This window comes from Equus caballus, chromosome 18 (genome assembly GCF_041296265.1).
Source record: "Equus caballus isolate H_3958 breed thoroughbred chromosome 18, TB-T2T, whole genome shotgun sequence".
Classification (NCBI taxonomy): Eukaryota; Metazoa; Chordata; class Mammalia; order Perissodactyla; family Equidae; genus Equus; species Equus caballus.
The window spans coordinates 18,879,327-18,890,563 of NC_091701.1; positions in this window are offsets into that span (position 1 = coordinate 18,879,327).

Sequence of the window (11,237 nt, forward strand, 5' to 3'; positions counted from 1 at the left end):
TTAGGTGTTTCTTTTAGCCTCAGAACACCATGAAAAAACAACTGACACATTGAAAGCAGTGAACTGAGAAAGTTCAGGAATCTCTGTTGTGGCCCGTGTGACCCGGCCTCACCCCATCCGTCTCTAACATTTCCCTGCTCCCTCATTGCATGCCTTTCCATAGTGCACTGGCGCTGTTCCCCAACTTGCAAGGCCTCCTCGCCCCAGGACTTCACACAGGCTCTTCTCTTTGTCGAGAATGGCCCTGTCCTTTCTCCTCTCTTCAGTGTGTGCGCCTACAGCACCTGTATTTGCAGCTACATCAGTGCCTATCACATTGTATCGCATTTATTTGTTTGCATATTTATTTTCCCACTAGACAGTGAGCTTCTTGAGAGCGAGGAACAGATCTTGCTCACCTTGGTATACCCAGCCTTGGTTGATTGACAGAAAAGGGATAAGTATGGAAATGGAAGCTCTGTTGAGAATTCTGCTGGCTAGACACTGTCTCTTACTCTCTCCTCCCCATAGGTTCCTAGCATCCCTAACCTCAGCTGCATCATCTGTACTCCAACTACAGAGACCGACCGTGGGTTAACTGGCCTTACTTCCCCGTGAAAGTCTCCCTTTGATAGAAGGTTATCTCTGGACTGGGACGCTGAGGTTTTGCTTGGGATACGCCGTCCTTGTTTTGGGAAGGGTGTGTGCTGGGGCTGCACCAGGGATGGCGGTTCTGGAGTGGAGTGCCAGGCCAGACACATCTGGTACAAGTAACAGAAATTCCAGATTCCTAAAGAAGGGATGAGAAGTTTTTTTGGTCTGGTGTGGGGTTTTTTTGGAATCACAGCCTTATGCTTGTTCTTATGCTAGCCCAGAAACAGCATCAGCACCAGGATCTCGGAGCAACTGGACTTCCCAGAGCCTCAGACTTCAGTCAGGAGCTCAGGGTTTGCTCTGAATACCAAGCAACACCAGTGCTCAGGTCATTGTGAACTTTCCCCCAGGGCTCCATTGTCAGTAAGACATGGTTTCTCTCTCCTCTCTCCAAGCCCCTCTCTACTGTGCTCCAGCACCAGCTAACCACCTTTCTCTGTCAAAGTCCAAAGAGAGGGAATCTGATTGGTCCAGATGATCAATGAAGTCTCTGAACAGAGATTTTTGCAGAGCCTATAACCTGGCTGTGCTTGGCTCAGGTGTCTACTTCTTGTCCAACGTGCTGAGGTTAGGAGAAGAGGCTGAGAGAGGGCACCAGCGTGATGGTTCACTGGAAGGAAGTCTGTAAGGGAGCTGTGAATGCAGCAAATAGCCTGAGAATTTGCCTCTCTGGTCCGTGTAGTCCTTCCAGTTGTGTAGCATTAAGTAGCTGATTTCTCAACAACATTGCTTATTTTGTTTCAGGATTCTTACTTACCATTCTGAAATTGTCACTTATGGTTTATGCTCTGATAATGCTCAGACATCCAGTGACGGAGCCATGGGTACCAATATCATGTAACACTTAACATACTAACAAGGTGACTCTTTATGTTTCCTTGAGCAAGTTTCTTTCTCTCTTGGGTGCTCAGTTGAATTACCTGTGAAGGTGAGCATCAATATGCCTTACCTGCCCAAAGAGAGGTCAGAGACCAGTTCACCTCTTAAGGTACTCTCTCACACTATGAATCCAGGATTCTACAGTGATTTATGAACACAGCATTTCCAGGCCACTGAGGAGGGATCTATGTGCAAGATAAATGGATCAATGAGGTGGAAATAGAACTTCTTCTTAACTTGAGAAATGAAACTCATTAAATAAAGGAAAGCCCTTTTAATTAATATGTCCAAATAATTGAGGACTCGGTTCTTTGTCCTTGGCCTAAATCAGTAGGTATTTGGCATGCGTATGGGCCAGGCCTGAGGCTTTGGTGAGACACTCCCAGGATCCAGGCACATTCCCAAGGCTGACTTTGAACCTAAATAATGAACTTTTTCCTGCCTCTCCCCTGAGACTGTGGTGTAAACCACACCGTGGTCTCTGCTGCCACGTTCTTTGATGTTTCAGATTATTTACCCATAAATTTCACTTTCTTCTGACCTACTCTCTCCTAGACCTTTTACTTCTGTCTTTTGTGGCTTTTAAGCCCTGTCAAACTGGCTCTTTTGCCTAAACTTGTACACATGTTTAAGACATCCAAAAAATAAATTCCCTTCCTTCGACCCTGCATGATCCTCTAGCTCTCTCTCCGTCCCTTACACCCAAGCTTCAGGAAAGAGTGGTCTGACCTTGCTTCAACCAGGGTTACTAGGCATCTCCTAATCTCCATCTAGGGCACCCTCCTCAGATCTGACGTGCCTGCGCTGTCCATAGCATCTGACCTCAATCTCGTCTTCCTCCCTCCTTTCTGGTACCACTGGTTCCCAAACTTCCCCGGGAGGGCCTGTTCAGACAAAGATTGCTGGGCTCCACCTCAGAGTTTCTGACTTAGTGGATCTGGTTTGGGGCTCTAGAACATGCCTTTCTAAGAAGTCCCCTGCGATGACATAGCTGCTGGTCTTCCGGCCTCACATTGAGAAACATTACCGGGAATGATTTTCTCCCCCCTCCCCACCCTGACCCTTGAACATTTGGCAATGTCTTTAGACATTTTTGCTTGTCACAGCTTGGCAGGGGGAGTGCTACTGGAATATAGCGGGTAAAGACCCAGGATGACGCTAAACATCGTAAAATGCATGGGACACCCACACTCCTCCCCCCAACAGAGAATTACCTGGCCAAAAATATCAGCGGTGCCAAGGAACCTTTGGGAAACCTGCTCTGGAGACTGTCTTTGGGTGCCTAGTCTCTGATCACTCCCTCTCTCCTCATCCAATCGATCCCTTTAGCTCTTCGGTTCCACCTCCTGTAAATGTCTCATCTGTCTTCACCTCTTCACTTCTACCATCCCTCCTTATTTCAGACTTCATCACCTCCACCTGGATTACTTACTGCAGTAACTTCTTAAATGGACTTTTTGACAACAAGATCGTCTCTCCTGAATCGACATGAACTCTCTGAGCATGTGGCTTCCCTAGTTAAAAGCCATCAATGCTTCTCCTCCCTACTCAGTGGCTTGATGAGAGGGCCTCCGACTCTTGGAACACACGAAGCCCCCTGTGAACTGACTCCTGCCAGCCTCACCAGTCTTACCGCCCTGCTGCCTCTTTGCCATGCACCATCCTCTGTCCTGCAAAGCTAACTACAATTGCCCAAACGGGCCACCTGCTGTCTCATCTCCAGGCACATGTTCTTTTCTCTCTATCTAGAAAGGCTCTTTCTTGATCTCTGCTTGGCTAATTCTTTTCCAACCTTTAAGACTCAGCTCAAGTGCGACCTCTTTCAAGGACCCTTCTCTGACCTTCTTCACCTGCTGAGTTATGTCTTAGATCTGTGCTCATCTATCCTAATATTTACCACACTAAGGGGCAGGATAGCATGGTGTCAAACACTATGACTCTGAGCTAAACTTCCAGGATTGGGATCCCAGTTCTGATGCTTACTAGCTGTGTGACTTGAATAATCTACTCACCTGTCTGTGTCTCAGTTTCCTTATCTGCAAAATGGGGTTGCTATAGTACCTACCTCATTAGAGTGTTGTAAGGATCAAACAGGGCTTAGCAATTAATAAACAGCTTCATAGGTTGGCCATTATTATCATTATTTATTTTTCTATTTGCCTCACTGGATTGTAAGCTCTCGAAGATGACAACATGTCTTTGATTTGAGGTTTTGCATCTCAGATAAGGATAATAGTGTCTGTCACTTTCCTCTGTCACCATAATTTTGTAAAGCCATCATGAGACAATGAATTTATGGAAAGTATAGAACAATCATCAAGTGTAAAAGATTTACTTTTCTAGCCCACATTTTTTTGGTAAAAAATCTGGAACAAGGGGCACAGACTTATGATTACTTGCACCCTGCTCTTCACAGAAAAGTTGGAGAAAATGTTAAGTGAGAAATAGATTTGTTGAGGCTGTGAGAAACTGGAAAACTAAGGGAACACTTCCATTTGAAGGAATCATACTGGTTAGTGATCAGTGTTTTCCAAGGAGTGTTTCAAGTGATGGCAACAAATATTCCAGGTGATGGTAACAAATGTTTTTGGGTTTTTTTGGGTGGGGGAAGTGGGTCCGTATCAAACAAATTTGGGAAATACTGGATTAAAAAAATCTAAGTTAGTCTCTTTGTGGTAGGAGTTTTCAGAGTCTTTAATAAGCTAACAGACACGATGAATCTCCAATAGGGAATCTCAGATGCATCTAGGGGACAGAATTTCCCAAAGTCCTTTGACTCTAGAATCCTTTTCCATCAAGGGTCTTGGGAAACAAATGTTTCATGGTTCAAACTTTGAAAACACACAGTGGAAAATCCTGGTCCAGGCCATCTCATATTTACAGACATTGAAAGTGAGGTCCAGAGAAATTAAATAACTTGCTCAAAATGACATAGTCAATGGAAAAGCCTGACCACTGGACCAGGCTGTTTCCAAACAGCCATACTAATGCCATCTTCTTTTATTCTGTCAGAAACCAGAGGCCTGAGGCTTCTGATTTCATTCCAAAGCGGTTTTCAACTTCAAATTCCAGAATCTCAAGAGATTTCAAAGCAAAGTTTGTGAAGAAAATAAATGAGAGTGGATTTCATCTGCTTTCCAGGCAGATATTAAATGACCTCCTCCCTTCTCTGAAGTTCTAATTCCAACTTATCCCTCAAGGCCTCTTCTTTCAACACCTAACATGTAAGAGGAGCTCAGTTAATGCTCGTTGAGCGTTGAGTCTTCATAGTTTCTCCTATCGGTGGGGATCATCTCCCTCTTCCATAACACATTTTCTGCACTTTTCAATGGCAGTTTTCATAATCTCTCTTATAACTGTTTATACATTCTTTTTCCAGCACTAGATTATAAAATCTTGAAAGAAAGGGTCCTTATCTAATTCATTCCTGTAAATTCATACCAAAACTGATCCCAAGCCAGCCCTGATGGCCTAGTGGTTAAAGTTCTGCACTCACCATTTTGGTGGCCTGGGTTCGTTTCCTGGTCACAGGACTACAACACCTGTCTGTCAGTTGCCTTGCTATGGTGGCAGCTCACGTAGAAGAACTAGAATGACTTACAACTACAATATATAACTACGTACTTGGGGCTCTGGGGAGGAAAAAAAATGAGAAAGAGGAAGACTGGCAACAGCTATTAGCTCTGGGCATATCTTTCCCTGCAAAAAAACAAACAAACAACTTGATCCCAAGCAAAGAGCTACTATAATCATTTAAACCTTACTAAAACTTACTATGCATCATTTCTCATGCCATATTAACCTAGACAAATTAGGTTTATGCTACAGTAACAAACAGCCCCTAAATCTCAATGATTTAACCCAGTAAAATTTTCTCACACTTGCTATAGATCTCATATGGGTCAGCAGAGAGCTCTGCTCCATGCAGTCACTCAAGATCCAGGCTTATGGAGGCTCGCCTAGTGGCCTCCTCAGTCGCCACAACTAGGAAAAAGAGAGTTGGAGGTCTCACAGTGGGCATCTCATGCTTCGGCGCAAAGGGTGACACGAGCTACCTCCACTCCAAGCGCATCAGTTAGACCTAGTCATGTGTTCCTTCCCAGATGCGAGGGGCCAGAGAAGTCTCATCATCTCAAGTGACCAAAGGAAAGGAAAATCAGATGTGGGAGAGCCCTGGATGTCTCTACCACACTATGAGTTTCCAAAAATTAAACTTTATTTCCAATAGTGGAAGGAAAGACATTGTACCCTTAGTAGATGCTTAAAGTAACTTTAACAAATGGATGAAAATTAGAGGTATTTCAAAGAATAGGGAGTGTTGAATGAATAAAGCACTAGTCCGGACTTCTAAACCAGTTTTGTCCCTACTCTCTGACCTTGAGCAAGTTTGATCACCACTCTGGACCTTAGTTTTTTCATCTGTAATATAAGAGATGGAATTATATAACTTGTAAGGTCCCTTCGTGCTCAAATATTCTAATATTCTACCATGGGGTAGGGGGCATTCATCCCAAGAATTACCCTCTTTTTCTCTATAAAAGAGATCTTGTAACAAAGGCCCTGCCGTACTCAGCAGAATTATCCCTTTAGCACCAGCTGGTTTTTTGTCCTAAATAAATGGAGAAGCCGCAGAGGAGAGAACAGTGAGGGGAGAAAGGATCCAGAAATAGCCTTTCCTTTCAAGCTGAAGTCAAGCAGGAGACTTGAGCAGACTGGAGATGTCCACTTTGCTTTTGGGAGATGCCAAAGTTGTCTCTTCAATCAAAGAGGATTTGAAGAGGAGCACAAAAATTCTTCAGTGTTCTCTGAGCTGCTCTCTGGCCCGGGCCCAGGAAATGTTCTTGTAACTGAGACGTCGGGACATTTGGCAGTGTTAAGTTCTTGTTTGCCCCAGTGCAGATCTTTATTTATTAAAGCCTCAGGGCTCTTCAGGCCATGGCTCAGTGTATTAATTTATGTAGTGTGCCTCCCTAGAGAGAAGACCAATTTGGATACCCCCAGCTTCAGGGATGACCCAGTTTGCCACTGCGATGCTAATTCTGAAGACTTTTCTTTCCTCTTCCTTCTTATTACATCTGCAAAAGATATTTGCGGCCCACCCTAGGCAAAAGGTCAAGATTCAACACCTCATCCCTCCGCTTTAAAATGTCCCTCTTTTCCTTCACTATCCCTACATGAGTTAGACTCTCAGTTTAACTCAACTGATTGCAAGTTAATTCAACAAGCCCAGTATTTCTTGAGTGCTAATTATATGCAAGCCATATGCTAGCATGAATTAAATAAGACACAAACCCTGTCTTCAAGGGGCTAGGAATGTACTGGGGAGGCAGACATGCAGACAGCCTACTCTAGGAAAGTGTGGCACGTGCAGAACGAGAGGTTTATACAAGAGGGATGTGGAGTGGGCATCCTTGCCCAGGAGGCGCAGGTGGGGAGACTTCTAGAGAATAGTGTTTGATTTGGGCCCCAAAGATGGGTAAGAGTTTGCCAGATATAGATGAGTGGGAGGAGGAAGAGGGTCCCCACTGGGTCAAAGCATGATGGGGAAAAATAACATTCCATGTTTGGGAAACGTCAAATAATTTCAGTTGGTTCAAGCACAGAGTGAGTGAGAAGAGGTGCTGAGGTAAGAAAGGGACAAGATCACAGTGGACCTTGTTCTCTGAAGCTATTGTCCTTCCCAACAGTATTTGGAAAATGGATTCTGGAAGACCAAAATTTCTCATGAGCTTCTAAAATGCATTTTAAGTATGTCAACCAGAGTCCCCACAGAAAACAGCATTCTCACATTATGATAATTCAAAGATGTGTTTATTATAAAGGGACTACTGACAGAGACACGGGTGTAGGAAAGCCACTGGGTAAGTGCAGTACGCAGGGGTCCAGGGGCAGAGGAGCTGCCATCAGACTGAAGGGATGGAGAGAAGGAGTAGGACTTGGAACTCAAAAGGGGAGAGTTGTGTAGGAGAGAGTTGTGGAGGGGTATAGCCAGAAGAATAAGTTCTCTGACCTCCATCTCCTCTCTCCCTCAGTCTTCTGCCCAGTCTCCTCATAGGCCCAACTCAACCAGAAGCCAGAGCCCACTGACATTGTCCGTAAAGATCTATTGGTCTGCAGGACAAATGGAAGATACTCTGCAATTTTCTGCTGGCTTTATTGGCACTGTTGCTGGCCATGAGGGACGCGTTTATGATTGGGGCTCTCCTCCATCACACTCATTGCATGCTCTCCTTCCTCAGAGGCTTTCTCTGCAAATCCCAGGCAATGCCTACCCTATCCTTCTTGGTGTCCGGAATCTACTCCACAGGGTATGAGTCACAAAATGCACCAGACTATTAAAGAGACGATTTTATTCAGCTGTCTCAACAGAGAAAACACTCATTAATGAGGAATGGCTCAAAGAACAGGAAGGGGACCTGGGCTTTGTAGAGGGACAAAAATGAGAGATATTAGTATAAAACTTTGTGTTAAAGTAAAGATCCAGGAATTGAATCTTGAGGGTAACCAGTCTGGTGGATTCCGGGTCACTGAAAATCTTTCAGTTATGCAACACTGCTCTTTGAGTTTCTTGAAGCTAGAATGTCAGCGCTCTGGTGATGTCCAGGGTCTTGGTTACCTCTCATATATGAGCATGCATGACCTGAGCACTTCACTGGAATTCCTTCCTTAGTGGCCCAGATAGCTTGTCCAGGGAAAAATCTGGCCCATGCATGGTCTGCTGCAGTGAGCCCTTTGAAGTTTATATTAAGTCATTGGACTTCAGCTCTCAGGGATTCTTCAAAGGGCCAGAACAAGACAACATAGAGTCCCAATAGACAGGAATCCAGGTGGTCAGGTTTAGTTCTCCATGACACCAGGTTAGGTGGGAGGGAGGAAAACTGGAAAACTTAGGGTCGAGTGTAGTAACTAAATATTGAAGGAAATTGAAAGAATTGAAAATTTGGTATGTATTGACAATGTGGGCAAGGTAACAGGAACCAGTCCAATTTGCTGGTGGATATCACAATGGTTTTTCCATGGGATGAGGAAAGGAGAAAGTCAACTAAATCCATCAATAACCTGCAATTTATGTAGAAGTGCAAAATAGCTCAAAGGCAATGAACAGGGCCAGCAGTTGATAACTGGGAATGATGTGCTCTGGACAATGCATAGTTTTCCATTGACATCCAAAATTTCTCTCTACAGTCACCCTCCTTTTGATCAAAAATAATCTCTCAAAAAAAAGATTATTCTTGATCCCAAAATAAAGCTAGTCTCATTGGATTTCACCTGATTTTTTATATAAGTGTGGTAAGAAAGGTAATTTACCATATACAGCCACGTGCTGCATAACAACATTTAGGTCAACAACAAACCACATATACAATGGTGGTCTCGTAAGACTAGTACCATGTAGCCTAGGTGTGTAGTAGGCTACACCATCTAGGTTTGTATAAATATACTCTATGATGTTTGCACAACAGCAAAATCACCTAACAATGCATTTCTCAGAACATATCCCCGTCATTAAGTGACACATGACAGTACAGGTCTTCTTGAGTTTGCTTTGCTGGAAATATTCATATGGAATCTCAGATGGATTTCTGAAAGTCTTTTAGGGCTAGGAAGCCAGGCCAAGAACTTATCACCAAATCTTTACTTGCAGTACCTACAGATTTGGGTGAAATCCACTCTTCTTGAGATCCCCAAAAATATTCTAAGTCTCCTGGGCTTCCCAGAAAGTGACTTTTCTTACTTACGTGTAACACTAGGAACTCTGTAAGCCAGGTACAAGGACAGTTTTCCCAAGAGGGCTTTGTAAGCATTGGCTCCATATAGTGAACCTTTGTTTCTTAAAAATGTTTGGTTATACCTGATTAAATGAGCATCATTCTCAAATATGGCATTCCAGGCAAGGCCACGGTTGCATACCTGATGTTTTCAACTATGTCCTGCTAACAAGAGAGATTGATCATCATTGAACCTATTCAAATAACTATATTGCCATGAAAAGAGAATACTTAATAGTTTCTGAATTCTGGAGAGGCCAGTCATGGAGAAAAAAGTAAATGTGTCATTTCTGTTTATAAAAGCATAATCTACTAAACCGTTATGAGTTACAGACAGTTTAGAGAAAAGACACCCTAAGGGGTTCCTTATGTACAGGAAATAGAACATTAAAATATCAACAATACTCCTAACATAAGCCACAGTCATGCTTCATGATTCAATCCTAAGTAATTAATTCTTGTTCCACTCCACCTTGGGTTAACAATCTCATGAATCCATCTGTTTTTTGATTAATGTCCTGGAAATCCTGACTCAGTCCCACATTGTTTAAGTGAGGCCTTCAGAAGCCTATGCCCAAAAGTATCTGGCAAAGTCTCTTTCCATGGGGCTCTGAGACAGCCCTTTGTTCGAGAAAAACCACTCAGGCCTGTATCTGTGTGGCAAGACCTCACAGGGAAGCATCAGAGTAAAGCAAAACTTATCTGTAGATGACAAAATACTCAAAATGGTTGTAGTTAATTTATCACTGATCGTTTTCAAAAATGAAAGATCTAATGAAAGTTTATCACAAGAATAATGTTAATAAAGTTAATCCAAAACAAGTTTTAGGGCCAGCCTGGATGGCCTGGTGGTTAAATTCAGCGCACTCCACTTTGGTGGCCCAGGTTTGGTTCCTAGGCATGGACCTACACTGTTCTGTTAGTGGTCGTGCTGTGCTGGTGGCCCACATACTAAAAAATAGAGGAAGATTGGCATAGATGTTAGCACAGGGTGAATCTTACTCAGCAAAAACAAAAGAAAGGCAATCCAAAACAGGTTTTGGATAAAGTATCTATGAACATAATGATTAATCCTACTTTCAAAGAAGAGTAGATATTGCATCTAGTTTTTAAAAATGGATAAACATAATCTCTACAAAGAAAAATATCTTCAGATATAACATATAATAATTCTGAGACATAATGCACCACGAATATTAAGCACATAATTAGAATATACCAGGAACATACTGAGAATGACAAATAAAGAGATTTAGTGAGTCTGGAACAGGCCCCAAACGTCTGTATATTAATATAACTCCATAGGTAAGTGACGTGAATCCTTACTTGAAAACTGCTAGCCTGGACCACTTATCAAGCCATGCTGTGGCAGGCGTCCCACATATAAAGTAGAGGAAGATGGGCACAGATTTAGCTCAGGGCCAATCTCCCTCAGCAAAAAGAGGAGGATTGGCGGCAGATGTTACCTCAGGGCTAATCTTCCTCAAAATAAAAAAAGATATCACTTAGGATTCAATTTAGGAAAGGCAAAAATATCAAAAGTTGTCAGAAGATTTGAACACCAGTTAAGATCAGATGATGAGTTACTGAGAATAATACTTGCCTACCAATTTAATCAAAGCAACAATGACAGATTTAAAAAGTAAACATAAGAGCTAATAGGATGGTAAAGAACCTTAGCTTAGCTCTTTCAAAAATTAGAGACTTTGCTCCAAGAAATATCCTACCCAATTAGGAAATGCAACATAAGAATTATAGGTATTCAAGAGGAAGAAGAAAAGGAGAATGGAGCAGAAAGCTTGTTCAAAGAAATAATAGCGGAAAACTTCCCAAACCTGAGGAAAGACATGGAAATCCACATGAAAGGGCTATCAGATCTCCTAAATATATGAATGTAAAAAGACCTACTGCACGGCATAGAGTAGTGAAATTGGCAAAAGTCAACCACAAAGAAAA